Source organism: Neoarius graeffei, chromosome 12 (assembly GCF_027579695.1).
Source record: "Neoarius graeffei isolate fNeoGra1 chromosome 12, fNeoGra1.pri, whole genome shotgun sequence".
Taxonomy (NCBI): domain Eukaryota; kingdom Metazoa; phylum Chordata; class Actinopteri; order Siluriformes; family Ariidae; genus Neoarius; species Neoarius graeffei.
Genome location: NC_083580.1, coordinates 39,026,686 through 39,038,805, shown reverse-complemented (window position 1 = coordinate 39,038,805; position 12,120 = coordinate 39,026,686). Strand labels below are relative to the sequence as shown.

At 42.1% G+C, this 12,120-nt stretch overlaps 1 protein-coding gene across 3 annotated transcripts in view; it reads right to left on the bottom strand.

Moving 5' to 3' along the window:
• The window catches only part of ebf1b (EBF transcription factor 1b), a 295,483-nt gene that overhangs the window by 267,208 nt on the left and 16,155 nt on the right, over positions 1–12,120 (bottom strand). The gene's annotated exons all lie outside the window — the stretch shown is intronic.

Sequence of the window (12,120 nt, the reverse complement as noted above, 5' to 3'; positions counted from 1 at the left end):
GGGCTGAGTATGCACAGAACTCACTCAAACACTCTGCCACTCAACTAACCCCATGCCAGTGCATACTCAGCTACCAACCCCCCAGTTCCCATGGGATGATGCACCCATCCAGGTACAAGCAATCAACACCTGGTTCAAGTGGAGCCAACAGGTATGGAAGGAATACTAGAGAATAGAAACAGTCAATGCTAAATACAAGCAATATGCTGACAAACACAGGAGCAAGAACCTGGAATATGGTCCAGGAGATCGGGTATGGGTCTCCACAAGGGATCTGAAAGAACCCAACACATGTAAGAAGCTACAGGCTTGCTATATTGGTCTGTACAAGGTTCTTCATCGCATCAACAAAGTCTCGTATAAACTATAGCTCCCACCTCACAGCCGAGTTGCACCCATTTTTCACATCTGTTTGAAACCAGCAATCCAAGGCCCACTATCAGCTAACACTCCCACTCAAGAGCCCCCCTCCCCCCTTAAACTTTGAGGGGGAACCCATCTACCAGGTAAACAAGCTCCTGAACTCCCAACGTAGACAAGTACAACTAGAGTACCTGGTAGACTGGGAGGGCTACAGACCTGAGAAGCAAAGATGGGTAGGTGCAAGGGACATCCTGGACCCACTCCTGATACAGGAATTTCATAGCCAACACCCCAGCAAACTGGCACCAAGAGGGAGAGGACGTCCAAGGAAGAATGTAGCTCCCAGAGGGAGCTCCTCAGAGGGGGGTTCTGTCAGTAACAGCGTTGAGAGCACAAGCTTGAAACAGCCTTCAAACATGGCTGCCATGAACTACAACTCCCAAGAAGCACAGCGCCCTCTGTCTCTAGCTTATTAAATGCACCTGTGTCTCATTATTGTTATCAACAACCCTATATAAAACACCACTCTCACTCACTGAAGTATCGTTTAGTGTTTCCTTCCTGTCATTACCAAGTCGCTTACTTTCTGCCTGCCTTCTAGTATTCGACCTTTGTTTATGTTTACCTCGACCACGTCTCTTAGTCTCGTCTACGTAATCCAATTTGCCAATCGACTGACCTCCACCCGTTTCTTTCACTACACTTCTTGTCTACTGTTTTGGCTCTGCCTACAGTTTGCTTCTCCCGCTCTCCCCTGCGCCTGCAAGTAAGTGCCTGCACCCTGACAGCTGCATATTTAGCTGCAATAATAGACAAGTTAATGGATAAACCCTACAAAGAGATAATTACAGGTGTGTGTGTGTGTGTGTGTGTGTGTGTACCAGTCAAAAGTTTGGACACACCTACTCATTCATAGTTTATTTTTCTGTATTGTGACTATTTTCTACATTGTAGAACAATACTGAAGACATCAAAGCTACAAAATAACATATGGAACATATATGGAATCATGTGGTAAACAAAAAAAGTGTTAAATATGGTTCATATTTTAGTTTCTTAAAAGTATGCTTCAAAACATGTAAAGAGTGCTTTTCATTCAAAAGAATGCATTTCATTTTAATAAAAACACAGTAAATAGCCCTATTTGACAACTGTTCTAATCCATGTTATATAAACTCGCATGCTTCAAGCAGAAAGGCCTAAGCAGCTCTCCATCTGTATGCCTCTCTAATTCTGTGTGCGAGACTGGATTTGGAGAAGATGCAATGATGAATGAACACGACCTCTCTGCATCTCCCTTTCCTTCATTGAGTTTTTCTCACGTCAATTATACAACATGGACAGATGGACAGTAATTATGGTTACATCATGTGTGATGACCATCTTTGACTACCGTGCCACAAATGAAAGTAGTCATAACATAATTCCACAGAGAGGCTTAAAATATGAACCCAGAGTCTGATGTGCTTCTACTGATCTAATGCTGTTCTAAGTCCATGAAGGGTGATCAGCATTTCATGAGTCCTTGTTTAACAGGCTTCTCTACACGCGCACGCACCTCAGCCCTATGATTGATCTTATCTCCAGCAAGGGGGTAAAGGGTGCATCCTTCCTTACCACAGGCTGCTCCCCCTGTACTGACAGGACACACACCAGCAGTTCCACTGCCTATAGCAACACTAGAATCCACACACACACGCACCAGACTTCGGAGTTCTGGGCTAGATAGCCCTCAGGGCCAATTCCATTTTGGAGGAGGAGCAACATGTGACATCCGCGAGAGAGAGAGAGAGAGAGAGAGAGAGAGAGAGAAATGAAGGGATTGATAGAGAGGTAAAGACATGCACAAAAGGCACACCAAATGAATGAAACTGAAACTGAGCGGTAGGGTGAAAAAAAAAAAACAGAGACTGAGTGACAGCTAGGTAAGCAAGAGGGCAAGAATGAGAGAGAGAGAGAGAGAGAGAGAGTCAGCCTCCCTCCCACCCAGCACAGTGCGTCTCTCTTTTGTGGTCAACCAGGCGAATGATAGGATTGCGGCCTGGGTGAACTGCATATTGTTAACCTTATAGTAACTGGAGAGGTAGAGGTCAATAGCATGTTATTAGCTGCTTTGCATGTTGGGATTAAGTGGTCCTCACACAGCTGCTCACAAAAGAGTTGCACTGTGAAAAACCAAAAAATACTCTGCATGCTACTGTGGTAATGTGCTGGAGATTGTTTCACCTCCCTTCCCCTCATTCCTTCTTCTCACTTTCTTAATTTCTGACAATCTTTCTTACACCATTCTTCACTTCTTTCTGACTGATCCATACTTCTGCCTCAGTGTTTCACTGTTTGTGCCCCTGCTCTCTGTAATTGGCTCACAATAACTCGCCAAGCTGTCCAGGATCACATTAACAATGGCTAGATTAGCTTTAATAGGAAACCATGTGGTTAAGCAGTGGAAACTGGTAATATACTGATTCACATCTTTCAGAACATTTTATAGTTGAGACAAAACAACAGACAAAAACACAAGAAACATGCACAAACCATGTTCGACTTGGCTGTTTTCTTTGCAAACATAATTTGAATCATTATCTTGATGTCTAGCAAAAAAAGGAACAAATGGCAACAGAATACTGTAAAAATGCTGGATTGTTTTTTATTCTTAAATACTGGGTTGAGTCTGCTGGGTGATTTTCCTGAATTACTTTATATCTCCTTAATTCGACAATACCTGGAATCTGGGTTGATGATTTGGAGCAACTGCCGGGTTATTATTTTTACCCAGTACTAGGGTTTCTACACTCAATTACTACACATTTGTGTTTCTTGTACACAGGAATTTAAATGTATTGAAACTAATTTGTAATGGTTGGGGACAAAGGGGTGAGTACTCATATTAAATAAATGTCACAAACAACCCCAATTCCAAAAAAGTTGGGACACTGTGTAAATTGTTAAAAAAAAACACAAAAAAAAAAACAGAATGCGATAATTTGCAAATCATGGAAACCCTATATTTCATTTAAAATACTACAAAGACAAAATATCAAATGTTGGAAGTGAGAAATATTATTGTTTTTTGAAAAAATAAATGCTCGTTTTAAATTTGATGTCAGCAATACATTTCAAAAAAGTTGGGACAGGGGCATGTTTACCACTGTGTTGCATCACCTCTACTTTTAACAACACTGTAAACCTTTGGGAACTTTGGGAAGAGAAATGTTTTTCTATTCTTGCCTGACACACAATTTCAGTTGCTCAACAGTTCAGGGTCTCCTTTGTCGTATTTTATGCTTCACAATACACCAAATGTTTTAAATGGGAGACAGGTCTGGACTGCAGGCAGGCCAGTTTAGCACCTGGACTCTTTTACTATGGAGCCATGCAATTTTAATGTGTAGAAAGCGGTTTGGCATTGTCTTGCTGAAAGAAGGAAGGCCTTCCATGAAAAAGATTTTGTCTGGAAGGCAGCATATTGCTCTGAAACGTGTATATATCATTCAGCATTAATGATGCCTTCCCAGATGTACAAGCCATGTCATGTGCACTAATGCCATCACAGATGATGGCTTTTGAACTGTGCACTGATAACAAACTAGATGGTCCCTCTCCTCTTTAGCTTGGAGGATATGGTGTCCATGGTTTCTAAAAAAAAAATTATACTTTTGATATGTCAGACCTTGGGAAAATTTTCCACTTTGCCTCAGTCCATCATAAAAGAGCTTGGGCCCAGAGAAGGTGGCAGTGTTTCTGGGTATTGTTTATATATGGCTCTAACTTGCATTTGTGGATGCAGTAATGAACTGTTTTCACAGATGATGGTTTTCTGAAGTGTTCCTGAGCCCATACAGTGATTTCCACTACGTGTCTGCTTTTAATGCAGTGTCGCCTCAGGGCCTGAAGAGCAGACATCCAATTTCAGTCTTCAGCCTTGTCTCTTGCATACAGAGATTTCCCCAGATTCTCTGAATCTTTTAATTATATTATGTACCATAGCTCAGTGTTTCTCAATCACTGGGCGGTGGCCCATTAGTGGGCCACGAAGTGCCATCTAGTGGGCTGAGAATTTTTTTTTTTCCAGGTTGAAGCTACTTTTTACTTGTAATAGAGTACAATTGCTGGGTTGCAGCCAACGTCACATCCACTTCATTAAGCTACGGTCACACCACAGCTCGCAATGCTTTTACAATGGGTTATTGATGAAAATGAGGTGTTGTGGCGGCAATGCATGGCAATATATACATGAGCTAAAAGTTGTGGTGACACAGCAGGTGAAAACTTGACTGTCACACCTGCATGCTTGAGTATGACGCAGCTCGAGCAGCCACGCATGCTCACGGAGCGCGTGGTGCATGTTCTTGGGACCCAGTCGTTATGGGAATCGCCTGATACTAATTTGAGCACGATCAGCAGGTACGGACATGGACACTGTTTTCACAGAGGCATTGCAAAGTATCATCATTATCACTGTTATGTTTGTTTCGAGCCATGTTTATAATGCCGTTTAAATACTCTGCTTTATGATTCTGCTTTGCTTTTATTTGTTTTGTTTTTTAAATATCATGACTGCTAATAAACACTCTTCCTGCACTTAGATCCATCTACTGCCATCTATCTTGTAGTGTCCTGATCCCCAGATCTTTAACCCAGCCACATATAAAAAGTTGTACGCCTCCATGCTCTTCCAGGTTTTCATCTGTTTGTCTGTGTAGAATGATGTCTGCAGCAGCAGGTAGTTTGAGATGCCGGGGAACTAAACGGATGGATAATTTTCCAACTCATAGGAAAAATCCTTCGTTGTTAACGTGTAAGGATCTATCCCATTGAGTGGCTTCTATATCCACTTCTTTTGAGTGTACTTGTTGGTTTTAATAACCTGCTTGTTTGCTGTACACAAACATGGCAATAATTTCCTGTGTTAATCGCCCAGACTCCACTTTCGGATCATTAATCCCTTTTGACTGAGAATGCCCTGCATGAATGGTTTTATGCTGGCTTCTGGCACATCCATGCAGTTTTAAATACAATAACTACGATTAAAAACAGTTTGTTTTTATTGCATTTATTTAATTCCTAGGCTCCCATCTGTAATAGGGAGTGATGTTGCATTCCATTCATACACTTTACAATAAATTATTAGATTCACATAGAATAGATAAGCCAAAATTATTGGGAATTTTTTTAATGGGCCCCGACTCGTTACAAATATGAATAGGTGGGCCTTGAAGTCGAAAAGGTTAAGAACCCCTGCCATAGATGATGTGATTCACAAAGGATGGCACGGTGGTGTAGTGGTTAGCGCTGTCACCTCACAGCAAGAAGGTCCAGGTTCGAGCCCCGTGGCCGGCGAGGGCCTTTCTGTGCAGAGTTTGCATGTTCTCCCCGTGTCCGCATGGGTTTCCCCCACAGTCCAAAGACATGCAGGTTAGGTTAACTGGTGACTCTAAATTGACCATAGGTGTGAATATGAATGGTTGTCTGTGTCTATGTGTCAGTCCTGTGATGACCTGGCAACTTGTCCAGGGTGTACCCCGCCTTTGGCGGCATGGTGGTGTAGTGGTTAGCATGGTCGCCTCACAACAAGAAGGTTCCAGGTTCAAACCCAGCGGCCGGCGAGGGCCTTTCTGTGTGGAGTTTGCATGTTCTCCCCGTGTCTGCGCGGGTTTCCTCCGGGTGCTCTGGTTTCCCCCACAATCCAAAGACATGCAGTTAGGTTGACGTGGGGTGCCCTTGGGCTGAGGTGCCCTTGAGCAAGGTACCTGACCCCTGACTGCTCCCCGGGCACTCTAGTGTGGCTGCCCACTGCTCTGAGTGTGTGCGTGTGTTCACTGCTTCAGATGGGTTAAATGCAGAGGATGAATTTCACTGTGCTTGAAGTGTGCATGTGACGAATAAAGGGTTCTCTCTCTTCTCTTAAATTCTTTGTATTTTTAGATTTCTGAACATTATTCTTAAATCGCTGCACTGTTTACCCACACAGTCTTTCACAGAGTCGTGAACCCCTCTCCATCTTTACTTCTGAGAGACGCAGCCTCTCTGGGATGCTCTTTTTATACCCAATCATGTTACTGACCTGTTGCCAATTAACCAAGTTTGTTTGTTTTTGCATTACACATCTTTTTCAGTCTTTTGTTGCCCCTGTCCCAACTTTTCTGAAACTTGTTGCTCACATCAAATTCAAAATGAGCATATATTTAAAATAAAATTTTTAGTTTCAACATTTGATATGTTGTCTTTATACTATTTTCAATTAAATATAGGGTTTCCATAAATTGCAAATTATCACATTCTGTTTTTATTTACAGTTTACACAGCATCCCAACTTTTTTGGAATTGGGGTTGTATTTATGACAAGTTGAGTGTTTTTATTTTTTCTTCCCAATTTGCTCTTACCAATTCATACCCACAATCAAACTCTCCCTTATCATATGGCATCTACCAACCAGGGACAGTGGGGCAAACATGTACTTTCTGTTGGTTAGTGTGCAAGTCCAGATGTTGGATGATTTGAGATTAAAAATGTGAGGGAGCAGCAGGAAGTCTCACGGCATCCATGGGAACCCTCACATTCTGGGGCAGTTCCACTGCACCCTTGGGTCCCAGCATGGGCTGCCCACATCCAAAGAGTAAGTAATCCCACAGAGGATAGTGCTTCCAGCTCTGAAACTCTGACCAAACAAAAGCCCTCACTGAACCTCTGACTCAGTGGTGCATTCATTGTGAGGTTTGTTTGTAGAAACTCTGTGGGCTATGTTTATTTACTTTGTGGCAGGCAAAGCACAAGAAGGAGATTCAGTACTTATTTATGCACTTGACAAATGCAAATTTGAGCAGACTGATGAATGCAGATTTTAAATGTGCTAGCACACATGCTACCTAGTTCATTATTATTTCTTAATTAATAATTAAACATACTCAGCAAGACATCTCCAAAGCATTAAAGCTGGCTGTTAACTCACCTTAATGTATTTTTGATTGGGCATGATAAGGGGCAGCAGAAGGGGAAATTAAGCAACAAGCAAAAGAAAGTTGATTCATAGACTACAGCTGTTCAGACTGCAAAACCTTCCAGACTGTTGAATAAAGTACAGATTTGTGTATTTGATGTCTGCATTTGATAATGATCTGTTATTTATTTATTCATGCATCAAAACGCTTGTAAATGCTTAGGTTTTTGGAGCATTCTGATGCCACGCCTAAATTATGAGTTAATTTAGATAAGAATTTACACCCACTAGGTTGCAGTGTCACCACAACTGGCCTTTTTGGTTTCCTGTTATTGATTTTATATGTTGTAGGATATGGTAAAGATTAAGGCACTCAAGAAACATCACATCCTAAATCTGTCAGAGAGCACACACCTCTATAACCATATTATAAATTCAGCTGTTGTCAAAACATTTGTGACATAACACCACAAGATAGGAAAAAAAAAGAAATTAACCATAGTGTGGTTTAAAAGTATTCAAATGAGGTAACCTATTTACACTTGTCACTCCCTGTTCATATACCCCTGAAGAGGAAATTTCACATGCCCACACACAGACACTTTCTCACACCCATTCCAGATTGAAAGATCTTAGGTCTCAGAAATAACAAGCGCCCTGTAAACTGAGATGCTGGAAAGTAGCCACTAAGAACATACAGTAGCAACAAAATGGAGGTACCATTGACCTATTTTCCTCTTAAAATCACAACAAATTTTGAAGCAAAGAGAACATTCACTTTTTTTTTTAAACCTACTGACACAAAGCTGTACTGATGAGTCAAGACATTGATGCAAATATCTGTGCTTGTTTTATGTGGCTTGCATATATGTACTGGTGTGTGTTCAGGATGACTGTAAATACATGATCTTTTATGCTCTGCTCATATGGTCCAGGGTGACTTTCAGAAGCCACTAGCTCTTTGGAATCTCAATCCACACATGAATAGAAATAGACACACAAATACATACACACGTTGTCACAGGTCTTGAAAATTGAACCAGCTAATTTCTTACTTCTGTGTGTGCATTTCCAAGTGATGTCACAACAAGAAGGTCAGCCAAGAAGGTTCAAACATTGCAGCTGACTGGGGCCTTTCTGTGCAGAGTTTGTATGTTCTCCCTGTGGGTTTCCTTTGGGTACTCCGGTTTCCTCCCACAGTTGAAAGACATGCAGATTAGGTCAACTACTCTAAATTCCCCATGGATGTGAATGCAAGTGCGAATGGTTGTTTGTCTCAGTGTTAACCCGGTGGTAGATTGGCAACCTGCCCAGGGTGTACCACACCTCTAGCACAAAGTCAGCTGGGATTGGCTCCAGCTTCCCTTGTGATCCTGAGAGATACCGGTAAGCGGTATAGGTAGTGGATGGATATACGGTATTTAATTGTGTTGATTTGAAATACTTTTCTACCTGCATTCAATGCTATATCCTTTTGACAGGGATTCTTAGATGCTACTTTGACTGATGATCACTAGAGCAATTTCTTAGGATTTCATTAAAATGGTTATTTGTGCAAATTTGCATTCATGAGGCCTTATTAAACACTGAGCACATACTAAGCAACTAAGAACATTTTCAGCATCCAACCCAATATAAAAAGATAAGAAAACCAAGGAGAAAAATACAACAAAAATACAACTAATCATGGAAAGAAAATATAATGGAAAGATGAGAGGTTAATAGTTCCATTTTAAACTGGGAAAATTGGGCTTAAAACAGTTAACTGTTCCTGTAAGTGTCTGGAAAAACATTTAATTACAATTTTGTTTTAAAATTGAATGCTGAAGGTGCCTTTCCAAATGAATTCCTGAGGACATTTTTCCATAATTCATCAGGTACAGATCTTTCTAAACATTTTTCTAAAACAGTGAGTGAAAGAGCCTGTTTAGAATAGCACTGAGAGCTGTGACCCATAAGAGTAAATGGCCCCAGAGCCTGGATAATAGCTTCCACATTGCTTAAGATCACTTTCTGCAATACCTACCTCAACAGAACCCAGGGTATCTGAGGTTCTTTCACATTGTGTATAAAAGCTAACAAATACAGCACAAATGCCAATAAAGAGACCATAACCAAGAATGTAATAGCTCTGCAGTACTGTTAACAAGATAATTACATACACAACCACTAGTGCCACAATTTTATAATACAGTAATAACAATGATATAGGTAAAGAATGGAGAGGCTTTGAAAAGATGGATACAAAGTTAGAGAGTAGAGTTGCATTCATGTGCATTGGATAAAGAAAGAGGAATGGCAAGAGAGAGAAACTGAGGGAGAGTGATGAAGCTTGAGGCCCTTTGGCCACTATTGTTTCAGAAGCTATTATCCATGTGGATTTTATTAAGAAGTGTGAAAGAAATGAGTACAGCTTTTCCCAGTTTCTGGATGTGGAAGCATGATATAAATACAGGCCAATTACCAGTTTGCACCCCCCCTGGATCAAGACCTTGTTGTGGTAAATGGGCTTGTGTACTTTGGTGAACCTCAGGACTATATCACCAGGAGTTTAATGCTCCCATTAGGTCCACACTTGATGAACAAATCTGAGAGGAGAGGTCAGAGCAATTCTAATGAAATGTACAAAAAAAAAAAGACACTTTTGCCCAGATTAGGGTTATTGAGACCCACCCTGGAATGATGCTTGGGGAGGTGTCAAAGTGTTTGCTGTCCAGGCCATCCACATAACCTGTTTGTTTTGAGTTGTTGTTGTTGTTGTTGTTTTTTTTTCAAAGCCTTTTTTCAAACACAAAGTTGCTCATAAGTGTACTTGGTACCCAAGCACTTTGAGCCACAAGTCAGTGATAAATTTTGTGATTGTATCATCAGGCTTGAGGCCACAATTTTGGACAATGAGGTAATGAGAGGCAGAGCTCTTAATTGAACTTTACCAATTCCCAGTTGAGGTTGGAGACACAGTCTGAATGGGCCAGGTCCATCCATCCATCATACATACCACTGCCTTTGGGTGAGAGGTGGGGTACATCCTAGTCAGATCACCAATCCATCACAGGGATAACAACAAACAACCATTCGCACTCACATTCACACCTATGGGCAATTTAGTGCAGTTGACCTAATCTGCATGTCTTCTGACTGTGGGAGGAAACCGGAACTCCCATAGGAAACCCACAGGGAGAACCTGCAATCTTATGGGGAGAACCTGCAATCTCTGCACAGAAAGGCCCCAGTCAGCCACAAGGTTTGAAACCAGAAACTTCTTTCTGTGAGGCAACAGTGCTAAGCGTTGCACCACCATGCCACCTAGACCACGTTCAAGTCCTCAATTTTAGAGACACTAACATGAAGTTGTAATCAGAAGCCTGTCAGTGTACGTCATGGCAGATGCACTGAGGGATAACAGTGGTGAGGAAAGTCGTCAAGTTTAAGAAAGAGGCAAAAGTGTTCCAAGTGTCTGCATTCTTAGTATTAAGATGAAGTTGAAGCAGCTGGGATGAAAATCACCACCTTCAAGTCAGAGGCCAGGTTCTATTAGAGAGATTTTTGCCTTTCTTGGAGGAGTTTAAGTACCTTGGGATCTTATTCATGAATAATAGGGAAAGAATGTGTGAGATTCACAGATAGATGAGGTCAGTGGCAACTGTGATATAGGCACTACAGGTAGTCGTTGACTTACGACTGCGTTTGGTTATGACTGACCGGTCGTAAACCGATCTGGTCGTAAGTCGGCCTATGTTAAATGAACGTAAGTATATTGTGATGTGTAATGATATTGTAATCATCTTAAAAGTCTTATTTTATCAACATTTTCTTATTTCATTACCTTGGCTCATTATTTAGTTTAAGTCAAACACTGCATACTACACTGCGTACAGTACAATTCATTTAATATGTGCAAAACAAAAAATACGAAATACAGGTGTGAAAAATAGAAAACATTTTAGTTTGAAACATACCAAAATACAAATGTAAAACATAACAAAATACAAAATTTAGTGACTGCTGGCATCACTGGTGCTTGGCTGTGGGTCGTCTACGTCATCATCAGCTGCTGCAGTGCTCGGGCTGGTGGGAGGATTTGCTCATTTCATAAACCAGGAGCTGGGGCGGAAACTGTATGACGGAGTGCGCGAGGGAGCGCGAGAGAGACTGCACATGTGCCTGGAGCTGGGGCAGAAACTGTATGACGGAGTGTGCGAGGGCGCGTGAGAGAGACTGCGCATGTGCCTGGAGTTGGGGCGGAAACTGTATGACGGAGTGCGCGAGGGTGGGCGAGAGAGACTATGCATGTGCCTGGAGTTGGGGCGGAAACTGTATGACGGAGTGCGCGAGGGTGCGCGAGAGAGACTATGCATGTGCCTGGAACTGGGGCAGAAACTGTATGACGGAGTGCACGAGGGCGCGCAAGAGAGACTGCGCATGTGGCTGGAGCTGGGGCGGAAACTGTATGACGGAGTGCGCGAGGGTGCGCGAGAGAGACTGCGCATGTGCCTGGAGCTGGGGCAGAAACTGTTGTACACGGCAAGTGGCGCTGCCGGGAGCTGGGGTGGAAACTGTCGTACGCTCAGCTAGGAAACACTTGCCAGTCATAACCAGACGGTCATAAAGTCGATCGGTCGTAAGTCGCATAGGTTGTAAGTCAACGACTACTTGTATAATGATCTGAATTGGTGAAACAGAGCTCAGTTTCCAGACTAATCTCTCTGTTTACTAGTCAATCTTGCAAAAAAAAACTAGAGGTGGTAGAAATGAGGCTCCTCTGCAGGGTTTCTGGTCTTAGGCTCTGTAAAGTGGCTGAGGTGGTTTTAAAGTCAGT